The 13,123-nt window shown below is 40.3% G+C and overlaps 1 protein-coding gene across 3 annotated transcripts in view; it reads left to right on the plus strand.

The window, feature by feature from the left end:
• Window positions 1-242: 242 nt before the first annotated feature.
• FNDC3A (fibronectin type III domain containing 3A) overlaps window positions 243-13,123 on the plus strand; it is a 114,770-nt gene continuing 101,889 nt past the window's right edge. Inside the window, exon 1 of one of the 3 annotated variants that reach the window (XM_050333074.1) lies at window positions 243-285. The gene's annotated coding sequence lies outside the window, so the exon portion shown is untranslated. Of the gene's footprint in view, window positions 286-424; window positions 443-899; window positions 918-13,123 lie in introns of those variants that run through there. The other 2 variants (XM_050333075.1, XM_050333073.1) reach the window with 2 other exon arrangements.

Raw genomic sequence — 13,123 nt, forward strand, 5'->3', positions numbered from 1 at the left:
CTCTCACCGCCCCTCCCTCCGACAGACGCCCCCCGCCGCCCCCCCGCGGAGGTTTCCGCGCAGGCGCCGTGCGCGCCGGAGCCAACTCCCCCCTCGCGGCCCCCCCCAGGCCTCCCCCAAGATGGCGGCCGCGCGCCGCCGGCTGAGGCGGAGGGTATCGCTGAGGCGGCGGGGCGGGGACGGCGGCGGCGGCGGCAGCGGCGGTGGCCGCGGGAGGCAGTGACAGGTGCGGGGAGGGGAGGAAGAGACGGCGGCGGAGTGGCGGCGGCGGCGGCCGGAGCACAGGTACGTCGAGTAGGCGGGCCAAGGGGTGGGGGAAGCGCCGCCCCTAAGCCGGGCTGCGCCATCGGGACCTCCCCCGCCGGCGCTGCCCGCCCCGGCGCCGCTGCCCGCTGGCGGCGGAGCGCGGACCGTTAGCCGGGAGAGCCGCGGGGCCATGGCGGTGAGTAGGCGCTGCTGGCGAACCGCCCCCTTCCCCTCGGCGGGGCGGCCGGAGGGGTGCGAGGGGACCGGGGCGGCGCCGATCCCTGCCCGCGGTGCCTGAGGAGCGGCGCTGCCCGCGGTGGCCCGGGGAGCCGGTGCCGCCGGCGGAGCCCCGCCAAAGAAACTTTGTGTCTCCGTCCCCGCTCGGAGGTGCCTGTGCCGGCCGGGGCGGCGGGATCCGCCCGCTGTCAGCGCCGGGCGGCCGCGGGAGGAGGCGGTGGTGGAGAAGGAGAAAGAAGCAGATGCGGAGCGCGACCAGAACAGCTGAGCCGGCTGTGACAGGCGGGGAGGAGAAGGAAGTGGTGCTGTTCAACACCTCTTTCTCGCTGCTGTTGTTGTTGTTGTTGTTCTGCTAAGCCGTAAAGGTTCCCTTGCAACTCCCAGCTAAAGGGATTGAGCTTCTGTGTATAGGTAAAACAGTCTTCGCGAACACGGTAATCATCTCGCCAAGTGCTGGCAGAGGCATTATTCTTTCAGCGAGATTTACGCCGGATTCCTCCCTCCCCGAGCATCGCCCAAGATTGGTTCTAACCTAAACAGAAACTTTTCGTTGCTTCCAGGCAACTTAGAAAGTGAAAACAACTAAAAGCAAAAATGAAAGTTTTCAGCTTTTTTTTATTGTGCGAAGTGAAGAAAATAAGCAGCAGAAACAAGGGAAAATAAATACATTGGGTAGGAGCAGACGCTATAACCGGCACCTCAAGACGTGTTAGTCATTAGTTTAACCCTGTCAAAGGCAATTTGTAAGCCACCTTGGATGTCAAATGTTATTCCAGAACATTTCACGTCATGAAGTAATTCCTGTGAAATGTTCTTTGTTTTTAGAATTTAAGTCTGCGTTTGGTCAAATACACATCTGATTATTAATGTCCTAAAGTATTTTGGACTCTTAAAATTTCGTAGTTTTTTGCTGCTAAGTGCTTGGTAGCTTCTGTTTTAGAAGCTTTAGGACCCAGTCCTGCTCAGCTTTCTGCTTAAAATAAGCTATTTTGTTGTTATGGCAATGGGAAACTTTCTGCTTTGCACAGCATAGAAATTTAACTGTAGCTATGATGTGAATCTGCATCCATAGATGTGTTTATTTTCTGTGTTGTAAAATAGCAGCACAAAATCACAACAATTCAATGGTCCTTAAAATTCAGAAAGGACAGTCAGTTAACTTTTTCTCTGACTCTTTTTTTTATTTTTTAAGGAAATGGTCTCAAATAATTATGAAATTTAATCACATGATGAATGGGGAAATAGTAAGCTTTCAGGTAGGGAGAAAGCTGTGCATGTATGTGAAAGATGGAAGTAGCTGAGTTTCTGTAGTAGTTGATGTTGCAAATTGGATAGAGTTCTTAACAGCTGGTGTTTCTACTAAGCATGAGGAAGCAGGAGGGGTGCTGATCAACACAGCATCTAGTTTTAGGTTCAGTTTGGGTACAGAGCGTGCACTAGTCATCTTGATGCATATGTATTGAATCTGGGATTTGTTTTAGAAAACTACACCAGAATGGTTTTTCTGGTGACTTTGGGGGAGAAAATTGATGTGCTCTATCAGTTACACTGGGGCATTGGATTCTGATTTTTGGCAGATGAAACCTTGGTTAAGAGAAACAGAGATCCTTGTCCTCAGAAAGGCCAGGACTCAGTGATCAGTTGCTTAGGTCACTTGGTCAGGAGGAGAGCAATCTGCTTTGAGCAGAGTCACAGGCTGACTACTGTAGATGGTAAGATCAGGACAGAATTAGATGAGTGTCTCAGGGTTTTTTTGCAGGGCAGATGGAGATCTTCTGAGGCTTTTTGCTGTATGACAAGCTCTAGATGTAGGAGTTACATGAGGCTCAGGTCATTGCACCCAACACTTAAGTTACCTAATTTCAGTCCATTAGTAGCATTTCTACCTTTTTCAAGTTGGAGCTTCTACTAGTTTGTGAACTTGAAATTCAGAAGCTTTAGATTTTTATAGGCAACAATGCAATGAAGTTGCAGAAACTTGAATTATGATTTGGACTAATAACTCATTTGCTTTGGGCTATGAGTCCTGTGGATATTGGGATGCTTTTCTTTGTTATTCTTTGCCTTGTGGCAATTTAATTTTACTTGAATTTGGACCTGTGTTGGCTAACTCAGTGTTATGCTGGTAATCATTTTGGCTCAAAATATCTTAAGGAGATCCATCATAATTGTTATGGCAACTTTAACTACTTGACTGAACGTGCTTCTGCAGTGTTCTGTCTTAGGACTTACTGGGAAGCACAACTCCTAAAGCCTGACTTTAGGAGAGGTACAATTTTTCATCTTTGTCAATACTTTCACACCTTTTTGGGTGGAACTGGCAAACATGCAGTCTTGCTCATTACCAGACAGAGATACTAGAGAAGATGGTTTTTGTGAGGATGCAGGCCCACTTCTCAGAGTTGTCTTCAGCCACTGATGTTTCTTGTGGGTGTATCCTGGAACCTGAGGAATTCTTATCTTTCTTCAGCAACTTTGTAGCTTTTTTCAGGTCCACCTTCTAGTCTTTATGGGATTTCTAGTTAAATCTCTGCTAAAATATCTACAGGTAACATGCAGTGTTTCTTCTCTGTTATAGGTGTCAGTACCAGATTTTATCATTGATTTCTTTAAGACTGTTGGCTTGGGGAAATTCCCAGGCAATCTGTCACAAAATTCAACTTGGCTGCTGTTTATAGTGCACGAGTTGAATTGTGAGCCATTGGTTTTCCTGTAGGACCAGATCTAAGTAAAAATAGATTTGACTTGGGATGTCAACTCTTTAGCTTAACTAAAAGATACTGTCTGTATCTCAGGAAAGTGATAATAGTTTGGAATGAGTACACTGCTGCTGCTTCTGTTCAGCAAACACGAACAATGTTTATTTTGCTCATGGGGCCAATGTTTCCTGAGCTACAGAAATGACCGATTTTTTTGCTCGTTCTTTGACACATACAGTAAACTTTGGGCTTCCTTAATGCTGATGTTCACTCGATACCAATAGAAAAACACTATCAGCCTTTTTCTTAAACTTGTCTATCCATGAGTTTTAATGGTTTTGTTTATGTTCAGTAATATTTTGGATTGTTATCCTGAGGTCTGTATTTTGTAGGGCTGATGAGGTAGCAGGATGTTTAGAAAGTGTCTGTAACACTTAATACTATTACATGTTTCTTGTAGGTTGTCATCTTTAATCATTCCAATTAATTAACCTTTAGTTTCAGAGGGAGCAAATATTTTTTAAGTTGTTCTGCTTGCCCTCCAGAGATCTCATCCCATTCCAGCTGCTCACATACTCTTGAGCCTGTAACCACTGAAAAATCTTCAGACTTTTTTGCTAACCTGTCATAGATGACCTTAACAAAATGTAAATTAAGGTAGAATTTGCTATGCTCTTTTGTCAATAATTAAATAGAATTTTTAGCTGTTGCTTTCACTCTGGGCTCTTTTTATACTCACTTTGCTATGTTATACACCCTTTCTTGGCTGTGTTGATAGTCTGTTTTGGTTTTGGTACATGCTGCGGAGACTGTTGGTCTTCACTTTGATGGCACAGTTGTGTTGAGGACCGTATTACTACTCTTCTTTGACATATTGGTTTAGAAGGCTTTTGTTTTCACAGTTGTAGTACCTCAGGAATGGAATATCCTTGTGTTTTCCAAACACTTTATTAAAACTTTAACACCATGTTCATTAGTGATGTCTTCACAGCACTTTTCAAATTGAGTTAGACAGGGCATACTTTGCCCTCTTTGTATTCATGGCTCCAAATACACTTTCACCATTTGTATCTGGGTGAGTACACTTGCTGCCCTCAGCCTCATCAGACCTACCTGTGTATCTACCAGTTTGCTTAACATAATTTGTATTTTTGTCTCCCTTTAAGTTTTTGCTCTTTCAGGATGTGTGGATCTTCTGCTCATGCTGTTCTGTGGTCAAAACATCACTTAGGTTAATAGTGGTACCCACTCTTTCAGTTTCAGTATCTTGGGTGTCAAACACCATCCCAACAGCAGTTTGCAGAAGTTAAACAGGAGCACTGAATGTGCCTACAGTGTGTCTATCTCACCCCACCTTTGCTTCTGTTCCAAAGCATTTAGGACAGATGAAAAGATAAACTGCAAAACTTAAACATTTATAGGCAATGGAAAATGTTGTACCTTATTATATATTTGATTACTTGGAACATAAAGAGTTGTCAAAAATGAAATTATCTACAAGTTTTCAATCCCAGTGTTACCAGTAGAGCTAATTTTTATTATCCATTAGTAAGAGAAGCACAGCACTTTCTAAGATGAAATAAATGCCTTCTGCTTTCCAGAAGGACTAAAAAAAGCCCTTTTAATTTTTTTTGGCAACATACAGTCTTCTATAATATAATGTCAAAACTATGAAAATTCACTAAATTGAACCAATGTCCTCCATGTTTTGAAAAATCTATTAAAGAAAGTCTGGGAAATTGTCCTCAGGGAAAGTGACAAGGTCCAAAAGGATTTGTACTGTGACAGTTGTGAATAGATAGTAACTATTCTGTAGCTGGGAGGGAAAAAGAATATGCAGGACACAAATGTTAACTTACCTTCTTCGTGACAGTTCTTTTTGAATTTGCTTTGAGTTTATTTTGTACCTTCATTGCATTTAAATCTGTGAAGATCAGTTCTTAATGGCTTTCGATTTTGAATAATTTGAAGTGAAAATGCACTTAGCAAACCCAGAGCTTTATTGTTACCTGCAGTAAAAAGTAAAAAACCTGTAGTTTGCAAGTGTAAATACTTCCTTGTAAATGGGATGGAGTTTCCCCCATGTACAGATCCAATGTTTATGGTGTGCAGGATTCTTCAAGCATGGGCCGCTGTCAAACTGTTGTCTCATTTCCCCTTGCTATACTCAATATCATATCTTACTCCTTTGATTATAAAACAAATTCTGCTCTAACTTCCAGTTTTCAAACTGCAGGGTTTTGGTTTTCAGAGTTTGTTGTCCTTTTAACTGGAAGAACTGTATCTAGTAGATGACTTGACAGAAGGAAATGTAGACATAAGCAACAGAATAGCAAGTGGATTAATTTTATTTTGTGGCAAAGGAACACATTTTAGTGATAGCAAATCAAATAGTAATGATCTGCAAAAAGCGTACATGTAACTGGAAACTAATCTATAAGCAAAAACTGAATGGATAAGAAGGTTTAACAAGAACTTTGGTGATTGAAATTAATACCTTGGCAGTGAGAGAGAACCATGACTATAACAATTCATTAATATTTCAAAATACATATTGATAGGCTGTTAGAGGACTTTCTACAGTAGGAATAAATGTCATAAGCCACAAGTGTTACCACACCTCTGGAAATCCTGTAGATTCTATTAAAAATGTAAATGGGGAAGACTGTACTTTAAGACAATTACTTACCCATTTTTAGCCTAGTGTGGAAAATGGATTGAAGGTGTTGAAGTACTAAAAAATTAGGACTAGAAGAAGCTGTGGAAGTGAGTAGTGACTGTTGACAATGAACAGTGTTAGATGCAGCTGAAATGTAATTTGGTTTACCTTCTTCAGGCATGCTAATGACTTCACTATCCACATATAATGATATTAGTATGTATGCACATTCCACTGAATGGTGACATTTCAGTGGTGAGGATAAGTTACCATAAATCAAGCAATAGATCTTAAAAATACCCCGGTACATTTAATTATGTACATCATGGCAATACAACTCCAAACAGATCAGTCTCTGATTTTTGTGACTGTATTGTTGTTAACAAATTGACAACTGTTCAGTGTTGCAACTTCACGTGTAAAAGAGGAAGCCGAGAGCAACTTTGTCCTCTTGGTTCGATTGGGCAATCCAACTAGTTGGTCCCATGGTGTTTTGACTGACTAATACTTTTCTTGGAGGATAGTGTGGAGCTTGGGAGAAGAGAGTGCTTATATCATCTGAGAAATCTGCTCTTGTTTTGCTTGTCTTCCCCTTCAGTAGTTGCAGACACTCCTCCATTGGAGAACTCATGCATGGATAGCACATTCAGTCTTTCAAGAGTTGCATTCAGGTTTGACTGCTCTGCTTTATTTATTTATTTTTCTCTATGGCATACAAGTAACTGCTTTGGTACCGTTGTGGCTATGTTTAATATTAGGAAAGTGAAGCACCTGGCAGGTTGAATGCCTCTTGACCTTCTTTACTGTCATGGTCTGTAGCTTTATGAATGCTATGCACTGACTCTGGCAGAAGCAGTTCCTCTCAAAGCACATAATCTCTGTTTATTCTTGTGCTTGGCATTCATTTGTGTATTTGCAAAAAGGAAAATTGATGAGAAAACTGTTCTAGGTTAAAACTAACCAGTTTTTGTATGATTCATTTTAAACTACATCAGTGCTACAGTTTATCTAATTCACTTTGATGACCAGTTGCTTGCCGTGGTGCAAGTGGGAGTTGCTAGCACAATTAAGCAGAACCGATTTTGAGCAGTTTAAAGTCTTGATAAAAGAATGCCCTTCAAATGCATTTGTTAAGCCTCAAAAGACCTTCCATTTTGGTGGATTTTTGCTCTTGAGAAGTAGTTTCCATATGTCTGTCTTGACTTGTCGTGTTCTGTGCTGTTGTCCTATTCCTTATGGAATCAGAGACCTACAGGTTTTCCAAAAAGAATCAGTGGAGATGAATTTCTAAATCTCTTAGACTTGTAGCTCCATCAATCCTATGTCTTGCATTTGGATATCACAGTTTCCATTTTTTGGAGTGAACAGGAAAAAGCTGTTTCATAAGAGTTCTTTAAAAGCTGCTTGTTCTGCTTGAATCATGCACTCTTTGTAGCTCCAACACTGGCAGCTGTCTCTGCAATAAATTTATCTCGCTGACCAGTTGCAGGCATTAACAAAAATATATCCACGTTTTTAGTTTGCCTTAAAGGAATCATATGAAAAATTATTTTGGAAATTTGTCCTTGCTACTCATAGCCTCTGAAAAAGGGGAGTCAATAACAAATGGGGAAGTAGCTTGTTTCTTGGCATTGAATTTGCTTGTTTTCTCAAAAAATAAGCATGTTGTTAAGCAGCAATGAAGTCAAGAGTAACAGTTAACTGGGAAAGGCCAAGTTGGTTTTGAAGTCATGTGATTTTCAGAAAACAAACTGAAGGAAATCCAGTCCTGGCAGAAGCTTAGAAGAACCTGATTTAGCTGGTATAAAACTAGGAGGGTTTAAGGAAGTTCTTGAGAGTAAAAAAGAGTGTAAAACAAGAAAGTCCCATAGTTGAGATCAACATAGCATAAATAAAGTGAAATTGCATTGAAGATCTTTCTAAGTGGTGCAAAAAATACACTATGCAGTTCACTCTCCTCATTTCTTTTTGAGGATGATTCCCAAGAGAATTTAAATGAAAGTTGTTCTCTAAGACAAAGGAGGCCACAGTATTGCTCCCAGTGTGTGTCAGTGCATTGGATTAATGTACCTGCTGAAGACTAGGTGTAAGTTTGCACCCAGCACTGACAGGTTAGTCATTAATTGTATTGTAAAGTGTACACTATCAAATTAGTTCCAAGCAAAATTAGCAGTTTTAATTCTGATTTGTGGAAGGGTTGCACTTACAACTTACTAAGAGTTACAGAACCGGTTTAGACTTCTTTGAAGGTGTAAGAGGGAGGGGCAAATAATTGGAAAGCACTGAATTTTTCTTATGCAACGGCTTCAAGTTATATGTACTTCATCCAGATAAGGACTGTGGATGCTTTGGGGTTTTTTATGCCTTTCTTTTTTTTTTTTTTTTTTTTTTTTTAGTAATCTAATAATAATAACATTTAAAACCAGAATGTGTTGTTTTCAAGTAGTCTCAGTTGCACTGGTCTCGCTGTGGGCAGTCAAGCGTTTAACACTTGTGCTGGACAAGCTGAGGTGGTAAGTGCATGAACATATTGTGCCTTTACGGATGATTGGTTTATCAGTGTCTAGTTCTTCTCTATATACTCTTCACCTTCAAAAGTTTAGTTTCCTACATCAGCTGCTATTAAGAACTTAGCCTCTTTGGCTCAGATTCAAAATCTGCTGGCTCATAAATACAAATGCATTAAACTTGAACAGCTGGAGCATTTCCAATCAGCTACTATGCATTCCCATGTAGGTTATAGTACCCATGGCATAAATGCATGAACTGCATTTGAAACTGCTCCTAAATCATTGCGGTTCATAGCCTGAAGTATGAAGGTAACCTGAAGTAAGCATTAATTTGCTATAGCATGCTTAACTCCTGCAGTGCTAAGGTTTGCCATTGTGTGGCTTGGCCATTCTTGCTCTGAGTACATCAGGTGTTGACTGTTGGCTGTGAGTTAGATCCAGTAACTGTTTTGGCTGTTCGGGTGCAACTTGCATTTGTTCATCAGTGTTTCTTTCATAAGAGTATTGCATTCATTTTACAACTTCTGGTGTTCAACTTCTAGTGGTAATATAGTATGTACAGAGTTGTGTATCATGTTTTTCAGACTTTGAGAATTATGTTGAGTGAGTATCTGTGACAACACTTGAGAGCTACAGCTGAAGTATTTCCATATTTTTGGTATATCTTGTAGATCCTTTTTTTCAATAGGGTGTTCCAGTGCTTATTAAAACATTTAGCATATCTTTACTTTTAAGTGAATGTCAGACTTTGACTTTGTTGATTTACTTTATGAAACTATACTTTTTGTAATTTTCCTGTATTGCCTATCTGCAGTTTTGTATTATGACCAGCACTGAAGGGAATAGCCATTTCAGTTTCACTGTACTTAAAAAGGAGATTGTCAAATTAGTGAAAGAGAAATCGTCCCCAGAACACCTTTCTTCTAACAAAAATTAACACTTCTCTGTTCTTTTGGAAAATGTTTTATCAAGTGTCCCAGGAAACATTTCTAAAACAGGAAAAATACTTTATCGGGAACAAATCATATATTTTAAATAAATTGCATATTAATTGAAATAATTAGTTCAGAACTGAAAAAGAAAAAGCTGATGTAAATAAAATCCTTCTGCTCAGTTCTGATTCTTAAAAACACAAAACTCTTCAACATGCTTCATAACTTTTAATAGCTCAGCTACAACCTTATGGATCTCTGGGTAATTATATTCTAATACATTTCTACACCAGCTGCATCACTCTATTTGAGCTTTTTCCAGTATTACATTAAGTGATATGACTAACATCTGTTGGATATTCTCTGTTCTCTCCTCTTTGCCCTAGGGCTGCATTGGAATATTCTAGAATTTTCCTCATTTTAGCATATTTGTACATCTCGGGCACTTGTATTTGTCCACTCTTACCTGATAACTTTTGAACTGGGTGCCGATTTACAGAGACGAAGGAATTATGATAGTAATTTTTACAAGTCTGAAATTGTCGAGCAGGAGATATGTTTTAAGGACTCTAGGAAATAATAAAGAATAAATTTATCTCACAGTAGCCACAAAAGAATGGACAAGGTGAGTATTTACTTATAAATGTCTCAGTCACAGGAAAAGTTTAAATAGTAGCTTGCATCTTCTGGAAGAGTCACTCAGATGTGAGGCTCTAATCTATATAAAACAGGGCTTTATTGCTTCAGCTGTTTGAAAGATGTTTGTTTTTCAAGTGCACCTGCTGCCTTCATGTTGGAGAAGGAAGAATCAAAGCATTTCCTGCATTAGGATTGGGCGACGGTTTTATGGTCTTTTAGGTTCTGTAAATTCATTCCTTGGTCTTTGGCAAAACCTCAGAAGTGCTGTCTCCTGTTCAGAGAAACCTTTCCTTCTTACTGGAAGTTATCTGGACTGGAGGATGAGCCTTGCTTGTGGTTCCTGGCGGAGCAGAGCTGCAGGAAGACCCAGGTGAAGAAGGAATGCACACCTGCTCTGCTGTACTGAACTCACTGGGAAAACACCTTATGACAACCTTGAATTGGCAGCTGTAATATGACACAGGTTGAAGCATGTATGAAACTTCAGGACAGTCCTGGTTTTATCACTTCTTTATGTAATAGCAGTATACAGTTTGGAAACATTTAGTATTGATTTCCTGGTTTTATCACTTCTTTATGTAATAGCAATATACAGTTTGGAAACATTTAGTATTGATTTCATTAAGCCTGTTTCTTACACTATGCCCTTCTGTGTTAGGCACCTTGCTTAAACTTTTGTCCTTGTGTTGTATAGGATCAAGGCTCTTGTTAACAGCTCTCAGTAATAATAAAAGTTTGTGTCTGTTCACCAGATTTGACAGAATTAGGATGTGAAAGAGTATTAAGTTGCTGTAAGGATTGTGATGATAACTTCGGTAGAGAAGCAGCACTGTAAATCACAAAAACTCAGGAAAAAAAAAAAACAGCAATGCAAGTTTCTCCTTTAGTAGGCACCAGAGATACCATTGTGGAGTGTGGCCTTGTATATTTTCCAATGGTGGGAAAAACAATTAATTATACTTCGTATCAAACTCGATAACTAGAAGCAGTGAATCTCTAGGAAAGGAGTGGTCCGTATGTTTTTCTTGTGCACAGCATTATTATTAGCTGTCACTACATTTATCAGAGTAGTGCCTGCAGCCCAACCAAAATGGAAAGCCTGCTTGTGTAGGATGTTTAATACAGAAGTACAACTTTTTAATTTATAGCTGCCCCCTAATGCAACCTTCTTCCTTTTTTTAGGAGAAAGGCTAGATTATAAAGTAGTTCTGTTATAGACAGAGTTATGGGTATGTCTTCCAAAGTTTGAGTTTTGGTTAGTGGTGTTATTGTTGCTTTGAAATTTGAATTGAGAATCTGACAGCTTTTTGAGCTTGGAGACAAACTCAAAGTGTCCTTCCTCTGGGTTCCAATCTACTGAAAACCATTTAACTTTGGCATTATGTGTTGTATTTTGATTGACTAATGTTCTGGAATTCGCAGAAGAATTTTGCTTGACAGGGCCTTTGGAGATTGCCTGCTTCAGCCCTTTGTCAGAACCTTGCGGAGTCAGGTTTTGATTTCTACAGCACTGTTCTCCAAATTTTTTGATCATGTACCCACCCCATCAGTTAGAGGCCTTTGACTTGTGCTGGGGTGCATTTACCTCTCTTTGGAGACTGGTGATCTACAGGATTAAGATTTTTGCAGCCTCTGAGGCAACCTAGACCAGTGCTATACCACTCTCATTGTGAAGATGTCTTTTTTCTTTTTGTCCTTATGGCCAGGCTGAATTTCCAATGTTGCAGCGTGTGCCTGTCATAGAATCATACATATGCTGAGTTGGAAGGAACCCATCATGATCACAGAGTCTATCTCCTGGCTCTGCACAGGACATCCCAAGAATCACACCAAGCCTGAGAGTGTTGTCCAAACACTTATTGTACTTTTGCAGCATTGCCTTCAAGAAGAGTTTAATTTAAGGCTCTCAACAAGCATCCTTCAGGTAGTGGGATCTAGCTCAGTGACCCCTGGCTACTCTAATGCTCTTAGCTTCTCCTTGTCTTGCATGGGCCTAAGCCCAGTAACAATCTTTGTGGCATCTCATACTGGGGAGGAGGAGGTGGTTGGGAAGAGCAAAACCAAACATGGTATTCAGAGTCCACGTTATTACTGCTGAGTAGTAGGGAATAATTGCCTCCTCCCTCAGCCCTTCAGCTGTGCTTCTCTGCTAATACAGCCCCGTATGCTGTTAGCCTTCGTTCCTCAGAGGACATGTGCTGCTGACTCATGTTGTTTTACCTTGGTGATCCAGCTGATTTAATGCTGATGTGTTTTTCAGAGACTATCCTTAAGATCAGCTGCTAGTCTCTTGGAGATGAGAACACTGATCCTTTGCATGTGCAGAGGAAATGCACTGAATGCACTCCCAATGATCTCAGCCTTACAATACTCCTTAACCCTTAAGGAACAACTGACTGAGTAAAAAGCAGAGTTGTATTGTGCTTTACAACGTGAGAGTAATGCCACAGAAGCATCAAAGAACCAAATCTGAAGGCATTTAAGGATTGAGTTAAATTGTCATTACCATTCAAGAAGGCAAACTTGCTTACTGAACTGTGGAATGGTACACGGTTTTTGAGCTTTAACATTGTTTAGCCTTTTGCCTTTTTAGTGTAATCCATTCCTTAAAGGTTCCTCAGGCATAAGTCCTGGAGTCTAAACAAATCATAATCAGTAAATTTAGATGTCCTCACTTTGTTTCAGCTTTGATAGTCTTTGGAAAAATCTAAGTATTTTCAAATTCCTATATTGATAAGGAAAATTAATAACATTTCAGATGGGGGTAGTGGGGAATAGGTAGTTTGCAACTTCAGTCTCATACAAAGCATTAACCTACACATATTGGTTGAACTCTTAGGAGACCCTGTACTTTCCTTTCATCGTAGGACAAACTCAGTGCAGATTCTAAAAGAACAGTGTCAGCTGAGTAGCAATCCTGAACTACACTTTGAATGTCTACTGCTGGTTCAGGATATGCAGTAGCAAGACAAGAAATGAAATAGCTATTCATGCAGCAGTTGTTGCTGTGCATGAATCAGTGTAGATTTCTAAATAACCATGCATTTAATGCACCACCAGTAGCAAATTACTTCTCAGCTGCTTCTGTGCTTAGCAACTGTGCTGTGAATTACCTCTCTGTTCATCTAATGTGTCCTCTTTCTTGTCTGGTCCCTTTTAGTATGTCCACAAGAATGGTGCAGTGATTAGGCCTTTAATAAA

Source organism: Myiozetetes cayanensis, unplaced genomic scaffold (assembly GCF_022539395.1).
Source record: "Myiozetetes cayanensis isolate MyiCay16 unplaced genomic scaffold, myiCay2020 scf5-8, whole genome shotgun sequence".
In the NCBI taxonomy this organism is placed as follows: domain Eukaryota; kingdom Metazoa; phylum Chordata; class Aves; order Passeriformes; family Tyrannidae; genus Myiozetetes; species Myiozetetes cayanensis.